Genomic DNA, 15,112 nt, shown 5'->3' with positions numbered 1-15,112 from the left:
TTGTAGCTCCCAGTGAAAGTGCAGAGAACGAGAGGACAGCACACTTTCAGACAAATTTTTGTTGCTCACGGACCAGGAGATTCCCAGCGGAGGAGCCCCACGGGTCGCCAGCGTGACTCTTGTGGCTGGCGCGGTGGTTTTGCTGGCGCCTCAGCGCGGCAGTTCTTGGTGCAGAGTGAGCGGGACTGGGTCCCCTTTTGGCCGATTCCCAGGCAGAAAAGCACCATCAATCTTAACACCGCTGTTTTGGCCGGCTCAATGGATTGCTCAGATTTTGGTGCTGGGAATCAACAAGTTGGACGTCCACTCAGAAACCTAATTTGAAAGTCGGAAATCACAAAGATGACAGGTGGATAAATTTACAATGATGGGAAGAAACCAGCATAAAAAGGCTGAGAATACCCAAAATCAGAATGCCTCTCCCTCTACAGGGGATCACAGTTCCTCATCAGCAATGGAACAAGCCCTGATGGAGAATGAGTGCGTTCCATTAACAGAAGCAGGCTTCAGAAGGTGGATGATAAGAAACTTCTGTGAATTAAAAGAACTTGTTCTAACCCAATGCAAAGAAACTAAGAACTTTGAAAAAAGGTTTGATGAAATGCTAACGAGAATAGACAATTTGGAGAGGAATATAGGTGAATTAATGGAGCTGAAAAACACAACACGAGAACTTCGCGAAATATGCACAAGTTTTAACAGTCGAATTGATCAAGCAGAAGAAAGGATATCAGAGTTCAAAGACCAACTTAACAAAATAAAACGAGAAGTCAAGATTAGAGAAAAAAGGATAAAAAAGAATGAGCAAAGTCTCCAAGAAATATGGGACTATGTGAAAAGACCTAATCTACGTTTGATAGGTGTACCTGAATGTGACGAAGAGAATGAATCCAAGTTGGAAAATACTCTTCAGGAGATTATTCAGGAAAACTTTCCCAACCTAGTAAGACAGGACAATATCCAACTCCAGGTAATACAGAGAACACCACAAAGATATTCCTCAAGAAGACCAACCCCAAGGCACATAACCGTCAGATTCATTAGGGTTGAAATGAAGGAGAAAATACTAAGAGCAGCCAGAGAGAAAGGTCAGGTTACCCACAAAGGGAAGCCTATCAGACTTACAGCAGATCTCTCAGCAGAAACCTACAAGCCAGAAAAGAGTGGGGGCCAATATTCAACATCCTTAAAGAAAAGAACTTTCAACCCAGAATTTCATCCAGACAAACTGAGCTTCAAAAGTGAAGGAAAAATAAAATCTTTTGCAAACAAGCAAGTGCTTAGAGATTTCACCATCACCAGGCCTGCTTTGCAGAAGCTTCTGAAAGAAGCACTATACATATAAAGGAGCAACCAGTATCAGCCTTTCCAAAAATATATCCAGCTAGCATCAAACGGCAGTATTAAACTCATACATATTATTAACTGGATAAAAAGCCAAAACCCATCGGTACGCTGTATCCAGACCCCTCTCACATGCGACGATACACAAAGACGCAAAATAAAGGGACAAGTTCTTAATGACTTATAAAGAGACTTAGCCTCCCACACAATAATAGTGGGAGACTGTAACATCACATTGTCAATATTAGACTGATCAACGAGATAGAAAATTAACAGATATCCAGGACTTGAACTCAGACCCAGAACAAGTAAACTTAATAAACATTTATAGAACTCTCCACTTCAAATACACAAAACATACATTCTTATCAGTACCATATCACACCTATTCCAAAAGTGACTACATAATTGGAAGTAAATCACTCCTCAATAATTGCACAGCATTTCATAGGTTTAAATGAAATATTGGTTGGCTGCTTGTTTGTTATTTTCTTCCCTTATTCCTTCCTGTCTCTATTGTTAAGCACAATTATTGGCATAAAAGAGGTTTTCAATTCCCATTTTTAGACTGCATTCTAGCCTGGACAATAAAGCAATACTCCCGTTCTCTCTCCCTCTTTCTCTTCCTTTTTCTTTCTCTTCTTCATTCTTTTTTTCTTTCTCTCTTTCTTCCTTTCTCTTCAAAAAAAAAAAAAACTAAGTAAAAAAAAGCTGTCAAAAACTAAATATTATTATTAGTGTTCAAGAAAGGCTGGTGCTAAATCTTTTGAAATTAACTGCTAGTGTTTTTTCATAAAAAAAGATAATTTGTGCTTTGGTTCTGGAATAAAATACTGAACCTAAAATATTGAGCCTTTAGGCAGCAGCAAGTTCAAATGACAAGATCAATGTGATATGTCCAGCAGCTCTGTAGTCTGACCCTGCTGAGCATCCACATTTCCAAACACCGTCTAAGACCTCCTTTGGATAGTTTGAGTGATTTGAGTTTGGGCAAAATTGTCAATCATTTGTCTTAAAAAAAATAATAAACTCTAAGGGATAGCATCAGACTTTTTTTTTTTTTTTTTGACAGAGTCTCACTCTGTGGCCCAGACTGGAGTGCAGTGGTGCGATCTCGGCTCACTGTAACCTCTGCCTCCTGGGTTCAAGTGATTCTCCTGCCTCAGTCTCCTGAGTAGCTGGGATTACAGGTGCCCGCCACCCTGCCTGGCTACTTTTTGTATTTTTAGTAGAGATGGGTTTTCACCCTGTTAGCCAGGCTGGTCTCAAACTCCTGAGCTCAGGTGATCCACCTGCCTCGGCCTCCCAAAGTGTTCGGATTACAGGCGTGAGCCACTGTACCCAATTAGACTTTTCTCTTTTCTTTCTTTCTTTTTTTTTTTTTTAGATAAGCCATCATACCAGGAGCTGAGTTCTTATCAAAGGGCTGGTGAGACAAGCCAAGCAACAACCCTAAATGCTACCAAGCTGAAATTGTTGGCCTTGTAGCAACTATAGCAAAAGGAATGAATTCTTCCCTCCAGTGCAAAAAGCCAAGGGAGCCTCTGAACTGACACAGAGGGGAAGGATAGGAGCTGAAGACATCAGGAAACAGTGAATGGAGTTTGTCCACTAACAGGTAACTACCGAGCTTGATGCTATATGCTATGCTAAGAGGGCAGGGGTATCATTTCAACGGTTATTTAGGGGATGAGCTATTTTCTCTTCAGTGACCCAGAAAATTCCCTGTCATTCAGGGCACTGGGGAAGAAAGGAAACTGCCTTCACGAATGAAGAGGGCAATCAACATGGCCAAAAAGGGAGGGGATACTAGTGGAGAAAGTTCTTGTGCCCCAACAGGTGAGCAGACCCCAAGTAACAATAACTAGTGCCGACTACGTGCCAGGCCCCTTGCCGTCGTCGTTCCTTAAGAGACCCTGGGGGGCTTGGTACTGCCCTTCGTTTTACCATTCAGGACTTGGAGCCTGGTGAGCATAAATTACAGAACCAACAGTACAGGGTGGCATCTGACGCCGGGTCTGCCTGATTCCCACGCCCCTGACTCAAGCAGCCTGACGCCGGCCGATGTCGGGGGCTGCCCAGAGGGTACAGGCGTGCCCCTCTAGCCGCGCACTCTTTCGGGGCAGCCCCGGCAGGCGGGTCAGACGACGTCAGGATCTGGGCTCCAGGGCCAGGAGACGCGGGAAGGGGTGCTGGCGGGGGCTTACCGGCTCTCGGGGTACGGCGCTCCTGCACAGGGCGGCCAGGCTCAGCAGCACGAGCGACATCGCGGGGCCACCGCGCGGGACCCCGGCCGGCCGCACGCTGCGCTCTTATCCCGGCGCGCCGGGGCCGCCCCTTCTCGGCTCCGCCTCTCGCAGCGCCTGCCCAGCCCCGCCACCCGGACAGAGGGCGGGCCCGCCGGCCCCCTCCCAGCTGGGCAGGTCGTTGCGCCCTCGCCCGCAGGGGCTCGGTGGGATGGGCTGTGTCCGCGCAGGCAGAGCTCCCGCAGCTGCGGCGCGCGCCGGCCCCCGCGCACACGTGCGTGCAGTGAGCCAGGTGCCCCGCTGCCCCCGCCCTCGGGCCTCACGCGCCCCGCCCGAGCCTGGCTAGCTTGGCGTCCCAGTCGCGGCCCCGGGCAGACCGGTTCGGAACGGCTGCGTCCCCCTTCCGGACGCGGAGAGCGCGCGGGGAGCCGGCGCCGCAGGTTAAAGTGCCGAGGAGCAGGGGCTGGGCTGGGCCGCCCGCTCCGGGCCTCGACTGTCGGGCCCTCGTCCGAGCCGCCCCGGGTGAGTAGCCACGGATGCGCCACGACCACCCCCGAATCGCCCCGCAGCGGCGCCGCCCGGCCGGGAGCCCGGAGAGGCCTAGGGGCCCGAGGCCAGGCTGGACGCCGAGACCTGGGCTCGCTTTACACAACCGCCCCGTCCCGCGTGGCTAAAGGGGTGGAACCGGGGCTGCGGAAGCTCACGGACTCCTTAGAGGGAGCGAGTTCTGTTAGCTACGCGGTGTTAGAGCGGTAGGAATGCCCAGCCCCAGGCTTTCTGGTAAATGTCTGTTTCCACCGAGTGAGTTCGGACAGTAGCACCTGGGGTTCCCGGAGCGGAAGCCGTCAACACTGGCGCCTTGGAGCTGCAGTTCTCAAGTTTCCCTGGCCTGGGATCTCTGAGCGCCGCCTAAAATGGAATCCGGACGGCGGGTCCGGGTCAGGCCCGGGATCTGCATTTAAGCAGCCTCAACCCAAGTCCCCATAATTCGTGGGTGGGTGGCCCCGGGACCATTCTTTCAGACGCATTGGTTTGGGGGAGAGTTCATAAAGATCAGCTGGGCTAACAGGAGTCAGAGGCTGGACTGCTTCTTCAGCCCCCTCAGTTTACAAACGACAGTTGTGATGACCAACTCAGGGCCATTTAAACTTGTAGGTGGAATAAGCTCCATTCTACAGATGGGAAGACGGAGGCCTAAAGAGGGGTATGGAACTTAGGGATGTGTTGCCAGCTGGTGAGAGGTTGTGCTGAGTCAAGCAGCTGTTTTAGCTGAGGCCCTACTTGTGTGTCAGGCCTGGCCCACCTACCAGCTTGGTTAGGGCTTGCGTGGAGTGGGGATCAGCCAGGGCTTTGGGCTCTGGCGTGCATACGTGTGGAGCTGCAGGTAGCGTTCTCAGAGAATTGCTCTGGTTCCTGACCAGGGAACTCATTCGAGGTTGTGGCTGCACCCCTGCCTGGGGCTGGGCCACCCTGAGCTCCTCATTCCACCTCTGAGTTGCTTTGGGTCCTGTGGCCCCTGAGAAGATTTTCAGCTCTAATAGTCATCTTCCTGTACACCTGCTGGGTGCCAGGGGCAAAGGTGAACGACACATAGGTGCTGGCTCATTGGGTATTCCTGGAGTGAGGATGAGCGCCGTGAGGAGTATATTCAAGGACACAAGTGCCCGCCCTGCTGCGGAAGCCCAGGTGAAAACAGTCTGGTCTGCAAGCTCAAGACTGTGAACTTTGTCCTGTGGTGCTGAGGATCAGTGCTACGGGCTTAGATGGTGGTCAGTTTTCAGTTTTAGAAAGGCCACCTGGGTGGCTCTGCAGGGCAGGTAGAGGGCTAGTCCTTCATTCCGTGAGTATCTGATTCTGTGCTGTGGGCCAGGCTCCAGGCTGTGCTGGCTTTTCAGCTGTGCACCAGGGCTGGCCCTGCTGCGGTGAGCTTGGTGCTGATGGGCACGTGGGCTTTGAGACAACTAGGGATGCAGAGATTAGTCCTGGAGACAGTGTTTGTGAGTCAGACTTTCTTAGGGGTCAGTAGAGAGGAGAGGAGGATGGAGCCCTGGAGAGGAGAGCTTGCCAGAGGAGGTGGGGAGGCCTGGGAGGGGTTGCAGCAAGAAAGCCCAGTAGTGAGGGAGGAACTTGTGGGGTCAGATGAGGCAGAGAGACCGAGGGCACTGGCCTGAGGCTGGTTGGTGCTGTTCTGGCTTCAGAATGACACCCCCCTGGGGCTTAGGGATGGGTGATACCGGGCTGTGGAGTTGGGGGTGGGAGGGGAGGGTGTGAAGGGCCCTGCAGCCACAACTGGAGGTTGACGTGGGCAAACAGGGTGTGTCTGCCTGTCCCCTTGGGGGGTTTTCTCCCCGTAGAAGGCCATGCCTCAAGTGGCCTTGCCTGAGAGGTCCCAGGTGGCCTGCCGGAAGGGACACGATTTGTTTGGCTGCCTAAGCCAGATAATTTTGTGGCGTTTTGAACTGGAGGCCCTGGCAAGTCACTGCTCTTCTCAGAACAGTCTCCTTTTCTGTACAGTGAGGTGGTGATAGGGGCATTGAAGTGATTTGAGTCTACTGGAGATTTTCTGACTTTCTCCCTTCAGTCATAAATTCTGCTAGGTCTGGGTTTCTGAAAGAGCTACCCCACAGTGTGCCTTCCTATTTGGGGGATTAGTAAGTGCTCATTAAATACTTGAATGGATGAATAAATTAACACATACCTTCCTCCAAGGCCAGTGCCTGAGCCTGCCCACCCAGGGGAGGTGGTTTGAACTTCCTCCTCTTCATAAGCAGAGCAAAGGTCAGGGCCTCTGCCAGAGCCTGGAAAACCTGTGTCAAGCCCCCATGGCTCTGACCCAGACCCTCAGGACAGGCTCTGTGCAGCCACAGCATGGTGAGATGCCTGGCTTCCAGACCACCTGGTTCTGCAGCTCAGTCACCATCTGTTGGCCTTGAGCGAGGCTCTTGGTCTTCAGCCTCAGTTTCTCCATCTGTAACATGGGCTGACATCAGTTCTGCCTCCTCAGCAGGGCGGTTAGGAAACTCAGAAGAAACAGTAGATAGGAAAGCAAGTTGAAGGATTTAAGAGTGCTGTGTAGATTTAGGGGCAGGAGAGGCAGAACCAAATAAAAAAAAAGAAAAAGAGGGAAATTCCCTACATGGTAATTCCAGGTTCAGTCATTGTTATTCAGACCTTTGCTTCTTGGCCTGATCCATCCCTGGAAGAACAAGGCCAGGCCTTAGGGTTGTTGACATGTCCCGAGGGTCCAGTCTCCACCCACACAGGTGGAATTTTCCACTTCATTCTTTTGCAAATATTAATCAAGGCCCTGGCTGGTCAACAGTGGATTCATTGTCTCATGAAAAGTGAGCCGTTTCTGGCACCTACTGGCTGTCTCCCAGGGCCCCCGGTGGTGAGCCTGAGCTGGGAGGGGAGCTGTTGGGAGCACTCCTGGCCTCAGTGCTCCCTCAACCCCATGTTCTGCTCCAGCTGGTTAAGTTTGGCGGGGTCACCTTTAATCCTTGCTTCGAGGGAGAGACCCTGAAGCCACACTGAGGGCTTGCACCACACTGTTCCCAGCAGGGCTACAAAACTGCATTTTCTCTGCCCCAGTAGGATGGGCTGGCCCAGGAAAGCCCACAGACTCGGGCCAGGTGTTAACTCGTCCTTAATACCACTCCTACTGATTCCTCTGAGGCCGTGTACATGTGTCCTGTTCATGGCTGTGGTCCCTGTGCCTTGTCTCCTGGGAACTTGCAGTGATTTTCACATTGTTGTTATCACACTGGGGCCTCGAAGAAAGCCTCGAATGCAGAGGACGCAGGTTACTATTGTCTTCCTCTCAAAGCTCCATCTGTTAACAGGAGTGATGGAGTTAGCCTCACAGGGCTGCAGAGAGGACCACCCTATCACCCTATGGTGGGCCCTACATTGGGCACATGCAGCAGGGTCGGTGGTATATTTTTTGATCCATGATGCTTGAATTTATTTGTTGTTAATAATATTGGTCATAGATGTAGCATCACATTCCACACTTTATGGAGGAAAAAATGGAATGAGTGAAGGTATGTAAGAAGAGGGAGGACGAAACTCAGGCCATGCTGTAAACTTGATAAAATCACCATGTAGTTTTAGCTTCGCACTTTTCGTCCCTTTTTTTTTTTTTTTTTTTTGACACAGTGTGTAATTCTGTTGCCGAGGCTGGAGTGCAGTGGTGCGATCTTAGCTCACGAAGCTCAAGCGACTCTTCTGCCTCAGCCTCCCAAGTAGCTAGGACTACAGGTGTGCACCACCGTGCCAGGCTAATTTTTTCTTTCTTTTTTTATTTTTTAGAGACGAGGTCTTGCTATGTTACCCAGGCTGATATTGAACTTCTGACTTCAAGCAGTGCTCCTGCCTTGGCCTCCCGAAGTGCTAGGATTACAGGCATGAGCCGCTGCACCTGGTCCTTTTAATTGTTTGAAGTGTAGTTTTAGCTCTTATTTTCTTTTGTCCTCAACAAAACCTATGAAATGAGTGGTTGCATTCTCATTGCATAGATGAGGAAACCGAGGCCCAGGGATGCTAAACCATGAGTGGTAGCAGAGTGGAGGCTGCAACCTAAGGATCTTCACTTCCAGCCACTTCCAATTCTCTTTTAATGTAGTGAAACTTGAACATGGAACCTCAATGCGTGACACAGACTCAGGCGACCTTCCATATTAGTGTGAGTTTATTTTATTGATTTATTTTGAGGTGAAGTTTTGCTCTTCTCTCCCAGGCTAGAGTGCAATAGTGCAATCTCAGCTCACTGCAACCTCTGCCTCCTGGGTTCTAGCGATTCTCCTTACTCAGCCTCCTGAGTAGCTGGGATTACAGGTGCTCTCCACCACGCCTGGCTAATTTTTGGATTTTCAGTAGAGACGGGGTTTCACCATGTTGGCCAGTCTGGTCTCAAACTCCTGACCTCAGGTGATCTGCCTGCCTCGGCCTCCCAAAGTGCTGGGATTACAGGCGTGAGTCACTGTGCCCAGCTGTGAGTTTGTTTTATAACTTTATGTTTGTGATTTGTGTGTGTGTGTGTGTGTGTGTGTGTGTGTGTATCATAGTTAGAACAGTGATGCCATTTTCAGGAGCACACTAGAAACCAGGGGCCGTGAGTGCAGGTTGATGTCTTACACTAGCCCCAGCTCCTGATGTATTTCAGTACTTTAGTGATAGAGTGATTTCCAGTTGATACAAAGAAGCAGTCAGTTTTTCAAACAGCTCACCATGCAGTCTTAGGACCCTCTCCAGTTAAACCCATCCAGAAGTTTGAAGGGGAAATGGTGGTGGGCGTGTGTGTGAAAGTTGGCTGGCTAACCATGGCTGGCCAAGATGCTTTGACCAACAGGAGCACCCAGCACACCACCTGGACCTTGCAGAGAGCTATGATCCTGCCCATGCACTCCGGCCTCAGCGACAGAGGTGTCTGCTGGAAGTGGCTCTGCTTATACTGCTGTGGAAGTGTGCCAATGAGCACAGAAAATCAAATAGGCTTTGCAGCGCCTGTGATGTATTTATAGGAAATACTGGAGTTGGCACAGCAGATGGTGGGAAGGGAAGCTTTGTCCTGGCATCTCTGGCCAACCTCCTAAGCGGATGGATTTGGGGTCTCCAGGGGATCAATATCTAGTCCATAACAGTGGTTCTCAAACTCTCCATGGTGGAAGACTAGATGATTGTTTTTAAAATTGTAATCTTTCATGGGCCAATTTTTAAAATATGAAAATTGTTATAATAAAATTGAAGATATATGAAAAGATAAGCCCATTACCTGCTTATTAGACTCAACGGACATGAGGCGGCTGTGTCCAGTGATGAAACTGTAAAAGTTTCTATACTCTGACTTTCGATTCTGTACTTATCTTTCACAGACAATCACAAATAGTGCGTGGGCCAGCCTCGGTCACAGAGTGCACTGTATCCTGTCCCTTCTGGATGTGAGGTGGGTGTTAACTGAGATTCTAAAAAATGGGTTAAAAGTTTACTTGAAAAAGGAAACTGGTGATGAGCACTTGCAGAACACCCCAAACATCTGGGGAATTGTTGGAAATCCCTCGTTGTAGGCCAGGCCTGTGCCACAGAGATGCTCCCACCTCTGTACTTTCCCTCACTCCTCTAGTGAGATCTGAGATTTCAAACAAACAACAACTACAAAAATCCTTTTCATCATGGAAGATTTGAAACCTGTACAAAATTAGCCAGAAGAGATGATGGAGATGGGAATTTCATGTTCCCATCACATAACTTTGTTAGCATCACCTCGTGGGGGTCCTGTTTTGTATGTCCTCCTAATCCCTGGGGTGATTGTAAACCAAATCCTAGATAACTTTTTTGTTTTTGAGACAAGATCTTGCTCTGTCACCCAGACTGGGGTGCAGTGGCAGGATCATAGCTCATGTAACCTCAAACTCCTGGGCTCAAGCAATCCTCCCACCTCAGCTTTCCAAGTAGCTGGGACTACAGGTGTGTGCCACTATGTCCAGCTAATAAAAAATTTTGTTTAAAAAAATAATAAAAATTTAAAAATTTTTGTTTTGTAGACATGGGGTTTCACAATGTTGCCCAAGCTGGTCTTGAACACCTGGCCTCAAGCAATCCTCCCACCCCCACCTCTGCCTCCCAAAGTGCTGAGATTACAGGTGTGAGCCACTGCACCCAGCCTTAAATATTTATCTTTAGAAATATTTGAATTATCTAAGTGCACAAGTTTGAAGAGCTTAGAGTATAAAGAAAAAAATAGTTGAATTATTCTCATAGGTATTTTGAAATGTACAATAGATTGTTAACTATAGTCACCATACTGATCTGTCAAATACTAGATCTCATTTCTTCTATCTAACTATGTATTGTACCCGTTACTCAACCTATCTTCCCCCATCCTCCCTACCCTTCCTGAGCCCTGATAACTGCCCATCTACCCTCCATCTTCATGAGATCCACTTTTTTTTTAAGCTCCCTACTATGAGTGAGAATGTGATTTTTGACTTTCCGTGCTTGGCTTATTTCATTTAACATAATGACCTCCAGTTCCGTCCGTGTTACTGCAAAGGACAGGATCTCATTCTTTCTTATGGTTGAATAGTACTCCACTGTGTATAACATTTTTAAAATCTGTTTGTCCGTTAATGGGTATGCAGTTTGATTCCGTGTCTTGGCTATTGGGAGTAGTGCTGCAGTAAACATGGGTGTGCAGCTATCTCTTTGATGTATTGATTTCCTTTCTTCTATATACCCACCCCAGTAGTGAGGTCGCTGGATTATATGATACTTCTTTTTTGTTTTTTCTGAGGCATCTCCATATTGTTTTCCATGGTGGCTGTACTAATTTACATTCCCACAAGCAATGTACAAAGGTTCATGAAAGGGTGAGTTTAAACAACATAACCACGGGATCACAGTCACGTCTGACAAATAATGATTTTTTGACACCCTCACATACCCACTCAGTGTTCAGATTACCAGGGTCCAGTCAAGAGCGGCACATTCTCATGGTTGGGTCTTGCTTCTCTCACAGCCTGTAGGCTTTCCTTCCTCTCGCTCATCTCTCTCTTATTTATCCATTCTATACTTGGATCTACTGTTGAAGAACTGTGGGGTTTCCCTTTGCCTGGGTTCTGCTGATGGTGGACCTTTGCAAGTTGCTCTGACCTTTGCATTTCCTGTGAGTTGGCGGATTGATCTAGAAGTGTGATCAGATTCAGGTTTGAACTTTTGGGCAAGGATGTTTTGCAGGTGGTGTTGCATTCTTCCATTCAGACCCCTGCCTGGACTGTGTGGAGAAGTCAGTCTTTTAATTGCCTCCTGGGTGTGAAGTCACCTTGGTGAGTCCCCAGTTGACCCTTGCCCATATCTTTTTTCCTTCTGCTAGTCTGGGCTTCCCCTTGTTCTGAGATCACCCTGGCTGCTCTGTGGAGAGCTGGTTGTGAGGTGGCCTGAGGAGGCATCAGTAGTAGCAGGGACACTTCTAGGATGTTGTGGGGAGGGTTCCAGTAGGAGATGATGGGGCCTGATCCAGGTAGTGTCCAAGGGGTGGACAAAAGTGGGCGGATTCTGCCACTTCATGAGGCGCCAGCCTCATTCTTATGAGAGGAGCTACTGCCCCTTAGGCCTTGGCTTCATTGTCTTTTTCTCCCTGGACAGTGCATTTTTATATACCAGTCACATGACGAGCATTTATTGAGTGCCTGCTGCATACCTGGCTCTGAGAGCTTCCAGCTGTCCCCGCTGCTGTCTGTTAGTGAACACACATGGTAGGAAGAGCAGCTCTGTGGACGGGCTCTGCCAGGTGAGAGCTTGGTAACTAGTGGCCTCTGAAGCCTGCCGTGTGCCTGGCATGAGGAGGGCCTTCAACTCCCCTGGAGAGAGAAGAGCAGTTGTCTTTCTCTCGCTGCTATGTTACTGCATAAGAGCTGGGACACCAGCGCCTTCTGTCCCCTTGGCCTGCCTCTGGCTGTGCTCTGGCTTACCATGCCCACCGCTCCACTTTCACCTGAGGCCCTCTGTGCTGCAGAGCCCACTCACCCAGGCACAGTGCAGCGCAGAGTGCAGGGTCTTCACATCTGGAGCAGAGTGGCCGCTCTTCCTCAGGGGCTGGCCTGAGGCACTGCAGCCACCCGACCCCCTAGTCTGTCAGGTACTTAACTCTGGGAGGGGCCCCTAAGGGATTTGGGTATCCCCAGCAGTGACCTCTGTTGCACCCTTCCTCCTACCCATGGCTGGACGCCCATAGCACCTGCACAGACTGGATCCACAGAAACACCTGCAAGGGAAAGAAATGGTAGGCGACCCTGAAGAGCCGTCCCTGGAGGTTGAACAGCCTGAGACCCCACCCCTGCCTGGGTGTTAGGACTCTAAGTTTCCAACCTTACATTCTTTTTTTTGTGTGTGTGACAGAGTCTGACTGTCTTGTCCAGGCTGGAGTACAGTGGTGTGATCTTGACTCATGGCAACCTCTGGCTCCTAGGTTCAAGTGATTCTCCTGCCTCAGCCTCCCAAGTAGCTGTGACTACAAGACACGTGCCACCATGCCTGGCTAATTTTCATATATTTAGTAGAGATGCGGTTTTACCATGTTGGCCAGGCTGGTCTTGAACTCCTGACCTTAGGTGATCTGCCCGCCTCAACCTCCCAAACTGCTGGGATTACAGGTGGGAGCCATCACATAGTCTCCCACCTTACAATCTGGTTTTGGTGTAGACCACCGTGAAGGTTTTAAAAACTGGGGAAGCAGCTAGAGAGTGGAGGGGTGTGTGCAGAGGGCAGAGGCCTGGAATGTGAAGCACAGGGTTCCTGGGCTGAGGAAGCACCCACTGTAGGGCAGCAGAGGGGCGGCAGTGGGGCAGACTCACAGTCATCGGAGGTGCCCGCAGAGGCCAGCGTCCATGCCTTACCAACAGGAAACCCCTGCCCTGGGTCACATGGTGAGGCCTGGCAGAGCTCTGATGCGATGTCAGACTTCAGTACTCCACCTTGGATTTTTGTGGCAGCCTGTGGTGCGTCCTGACCAGCCTCAGCCCTGCCCCGTCTGCCCCTCTTCACCAGGAGGATCAGAGGGCACGAGGGTTCTGCCCAAGAAGCCAGGACACAAGGGGCCAAGTGATGTGGCCTTGTCCACACTGTCCAGAATCATCTCCCAGGTGGCAGTTTCCTATTCAGTTGTTAATTGTGTATCAATATGTGGGAGATAAGATTCCTGGGAAGAGGAACTTGACACTGAAGAAAATGCCTTTTTTTTTAATAGAGAGATGGGGTCTTGCTCTGTTGCCCATGCTGGAGTGCAGTGGAACAGTGCCAGCTCACTGCAGCCTTGAAATCCTGGGCTCAAGTGATTCTCCTGCCTTAGCCTCCTGAGTAGCTAGGACTACAGGTACACACCACTGTACCTGGCTAATTAAAAAACAAATTTTTTTTAGAAAAAATTTCTGGGTCTCGCTATGTTGCCCAGGCTGGTCTTCAGCTCCTCAGTTACATCAAGCAATCCTCTTGCCTCAGCCCAGAAGATGCTTTCAGAAAAACTGTTTTGCACTTTTTAATTGAGGTACAACAGTTACACAGTGAAGTGTACCTCGCGCTGGTTTGATCTGTGTGTATGCCTGGGTAACCATTTACCAGATTTGGATCCAGAACATTCCTGGGGGTCCCTTCTGTTGGTCCTGGCACAGGTGTACGAGCTCAGCATCCATGTCTCAGACTGCCCAGGTTGGGTTTGCTGTAGGCCTCATGCAGCCTCATCCTCTGCACGTGTCCCCTCAGCCAGCATGACGGAATGCCAGCCTCAGGCCAGGCTCAGCACTCGGTGGGAGGCAAGGGCGTGGAGCCCTCAGCCAGGGATGCAGGCCTCCCACAGCTCATCTCATTGTTAGCCTGTTGAGGTCCCAGTAAGTGACACAGAAGTCCCAGGATGGATGTGATCAGTGGTGAGGAGGGCTTTCCAGGGAAATCAAGGCCTGGGGGAAGGTGAGGAGTGAATAGGTGAAAGGAGGTTAGGACCTGTACCTGGAGGAGGGAACAGCATGTGCAAAGGCCCTGGGGAGGAAGGGAAAGTGGACCATGCACCTGGAGCCCAGAGATTGAGGCTCACAGTGGGATGATGGCTACAGAGGCAGGGGCCTGGCCTGGTCAGGCTTAGGGCAAGAGGGCCTGGGGGGCCATGAGGAAGCTTGTCCCACTGTCTTCGGGAGGTGGGGGACCTGGGTTGGGGGTGGCATGAAGTTCCTGTGGGAGGAGGAGCAGCTGCCCAGGGTTACTCCCTGGACCACCACGGCCTCTGGCCCAGCCAGGTCTCATTCTCTAACTGGGATCCTTCCCACCCTTGGCCACTGCACTACATTCCCCTCAGCCCACCACAGGGCTGGGTATTCAGACGGTTGTGCTCCTGGGAAGCTCCGCTGGGATGCAGAAAAGCAGCCAAGCCTTCTTGGCTTGAGACCCCTGGCATGGGAACTTGGTGTCTTGCACCCTTTCGCATGCTGACCATGACCTTTTGGCTTCTGTGATGTGGCTTTGTTGGGCCTGTGCTGGAGAGGGTCCCAGCCTCTGGCTTGACATGGGGCAGGGGCTCGACCTCTTCAGCCTTGTTTTTCTCTCCGTGACATGGGGCTGATGGTGATGGAGAGATGATGAAGACTCTCTACCCCACCCACCATCTTTAGGGGCTTAAACCTGATAACCCACGTGATGTGCTCAGCGGGGGTAGCTGCTTCTGTTAATATAACTCAGTTTGGTCCCATGGTTGAATGGAGCTCTATGATCAGACAAAGGCAACCAAAGAGCAGTGTATTGTACCCACACAAAGCCCAGCCTGGCATGTAGGGAATGTTGTTTGAGGTCTCACAGAGATTGCAGGTCAAAGCCAGTACTAGAAAGCCAGGTAGAAAAGAGCCGGTGACCTGCCCTGAATCCTCCTTTGGCGAATGACCCCCAGATAGGCAAAGGTGGCCATGGTCCTTACCACATGTTTTGCAGTTCCGCAGAAAGACTGTCATCATCAGCCTGGCCCATGGCCACAGTGACAGGTGTGA

The 15,112-nt window shown here is 50.3% G+C and overlaps 1 protein-coding gene across 6 annotated transcripts in view; it reads left to right on the top strand.

The window, feature by feature from the left end:
• The first annotated feature begins 4,076 nt into the window (after window positions 1-4,076).
• Window positions 4,077-15,112, top strand: part of CHDH (choline dehydrogenase) — a 29,776-nt gene continuing 18,740 nt past the window's right edge. Inside the window, exons 1-3 of one of the 6 annotated variants that reach the window (XM_064367206.1) lie at window positions 4,293-4,370; window positions 9,464-9,534; window positions 10,133-11,877. The gene's annotated coding sequence lies outside the window, so the exon portion shown is untranslated. Of the gene's footprint in view, window positions 4,113-4,292; window positions 4,371-5,409; window positions 5,431-9,277; window positions 11,878-15,112 lie in introns of those variants that run through there. The other 5 variants (XM_064367207.1, XM_012460754.2, XM_012460753.3 and 2 more) reach the window with 5 other exon arrangements.

The sequence above is a fragment of the Aotus nancymaae genome, unplaced genomic scaffold, assembly GCF_030222135.1.
Source record: "Aotus nancymaae isolate 86718 unplaced genomic scaffold, 86718_ANA_hifiasm-v0.15.2.pri h1tg000067l, whole genome shotgun sequence".
NCBI lineage: Eukaryota > Metazoa > Chordata > Mammalia > Primates > Aotidae > Aotus > Aotus nancymaae.
The sequence above is the reverse complement of the archived record's forward strand: the minus strand, read 5'-3'. Positions and strand labels throughout refer to the sequence as shown.